Source organism: Phoenix dactylifera, chromosome 9, assembly GCF_009389715.1.
Source record: "Phoenix dactylifera cultivar Barhee BC4 chromosome 9, palm_55x_up_171113_PBpolish2nd_filt_p, whole genome shotgun sequence".
Classification (NCBI taxonomy): domain Eukaryota; kingdom Viridiplantae; phylum Streptophyta; class Magnoliopsida; order Arecales; family Arecaceae; genus Phoenix; species Phoenix dactylifera.
In genome coordinates, this window is record NC_052400.1 from 11,377,108 (window position 1) to 11,379,433 (window position 2,326).

The 2,326-nt window shown below is 34.8% G+C and overlaps 1 non-coding gene across 1 annotated transcript; it reads left to right on the forward strand.

The window, feature by feature from the left end:
* On the forward strand, positions 1–73 carry TRNAR-UCU. The gene has a single exon. It is a non-coding gene; the product is annotated as a tRNA-Arg (tRNA).
* The last annotated feature ends 2,253 nt before the right edge of the window (positions 74–2,326 follow it).

The window sequence follows — 2,326 nt, forward strand, 5'->3', positions numbered from 1 at the left end:
GCGCTCGTGGCCTAATGGATAAGGCGTCTGACTTCTAATCAGACGATTGTGGGTTCGAGTCCCACCGAGCGTGCTTGATGGTTGGTGGCTGTGGTTTCGGATTTGTGGAAATCCATCTCCATATACTTGGATTTTTTTTCCTGAAAAAGATGATAGATATTTGTCTTATAACTATTTTCTGCTGTTGTGATTGGATGGTATTCAGTTCCATGCATCCCTTTTACTTTCCTCTTGGAACGCTGAAGAAAATTGTAAGTTAACTAAAAAGGATTGCAGATTAATCCAAATTTATGATTTCCTTGAACCATGGAAATTGAAGTGATTGAGAAAGATTAATTGCTAGCGTTAGTGATTTGAAAGGGTTTTTTAGATACATTAGTAAGGAATTGTCCAGTAGAGTAAATAGTTTCGTTGGGTTTTTCGGATTTTGTTGAAATCATCTCCATACTTGTATTTTTTTTTTCTAAAAAATATAATAGATATTTGTCTTATAACTATTTTCTGCTGTTGTGATTGGATGGTATTCAGTTCCATGCATCCTTTTTAACTTTTTCTCTTGGAACCCTGAAGAAAATTGTAGGTTAACTAAAAAGCATTGCAGATTAATCCAAATTTATGATTTGCTTGAACCATGGTAATTGAAGTGATTGAGAAAGATTAATTGCTAGCTTTAGTTAGTGATTTGAAAGGGTTTTCGAGATACGTAAGTAAGGAGTAACTAAGGAAGGAATTGTCCAGTAGAGTAGCTAACCAACTATTTAAAAGAGGAACAGAATGACTTGTTATGTCCAGATCAAAGGTTATATTAAGTAAGAAGATAGGACTAATAACCAATGAATCAAGGAAAACGCAAAGCAGACCAGAAGATTTATTTGTTTTGGCTTAAAATCTCCATCCGCAAGCAAAGATGATTGGAAAGCATATGTTTGAGTTTGAGTTTGAGTTGTAGGTGATTGATTCACTCTGATAACTACGATCAGAAAGAATATGCTGTACTCTCTCTTTAGAAAGCATATGTTGTACTGTCTGCTTTACCCTCTTATAACATGTCCATTTTTAGACTTCCAAAATTGGTGCTGAACAAAATTGATCAGTTTAAGAGAGCTTTTCTTTGGAAGGGAAAGGAGAACGGAGAACATTAGCGGCCTGCATTGCTTGGTTAACTGGGACAGGAATGGAAAGGAAGGTGGCTTGGGCATCAAAAAATCCTAAGAACATAAAATCTTTTTTACTCTTGGCCGGGTGAGCGCGGAAAATGTTTGGCAAGTCTGGATGAGCCTAACAAAGAGGAGAGCGAGTGCAGCCTATTACTCGCGATGTAGATTTGGTATGCGAGTGAGAAAAAGGCCTTTTATAGTGTGAGAATTCGTGGGGGCGTGTGTTTAGTCCCATATTAGTTATTCTTCGAAAAAATTTTGAGTACTTATATATGACTAAAGAGCCTAAAAATAACTTCCGGTTAGTCATTTTGGAGGAGATCTTGTCCTTTAAAAAATAACGTGGTGAAGAATAATTGAGATCATATTTTTTACGACCGAGGCATGAGGAGCAGCAAAGAGGGTCGAGCCTAGTGATTGCAATAATTTTTCATTGGGAGGACGTTCCATGTAGGAACCCTAGGACATGATTCCCTAGGTGTTCCTCAAGATGTACATCTATGTATTAAAAGCGGAACGAGCGGTATGTGTACTTATTAAAGTGTTTAAGCTTGCAAGCTGCACAAAATTAAAACTTCCAACCCATTAACCAAATAAAAACATCAGCATACGGTTAGTAGAGGGAAAATAAGAATACTATGAAAAGGTAATGAATGCTTCTTTTTGTCAACAAGGAAAATCTCTCTAGAAAATTTTGAAGCATCAATTTTCCTTGCATTTCGCTTGGAAGATTGTTAGATCAAAATTATATAAAATACCTACTGTATTTGTGCGTATATATGTGTATATATATGAAGTAAGGATCATTAACAAAAGCTGATTTTATCATGTTACATAAATTATATAAATATTTATTAAACCTTGTTCTCAAAAAAAAAAGCTAATTAAAACTTTTCTTTTGAAACTTATCAGGCACTTGTCATTTTAACATAGTCTTGGCAAAATGAACATTAATTGAGAGATTTTCAAAGGTCCAAACATGTTTGTTATGCTAGATCTTATCATCTAGGACTGGTTTGGTTCATAGGAAGAGGAGAAAGAATAGTATAGTCGACGGAAAAATAGAAAAATACCTCATATTTGGTTGGAGTTTTCAAAGGAAAAAGATGGAAAAATAGTTTTTCTATGGGAGCAAAATTTCTTCATTTCATTAAAAAGAAATCTAAGTT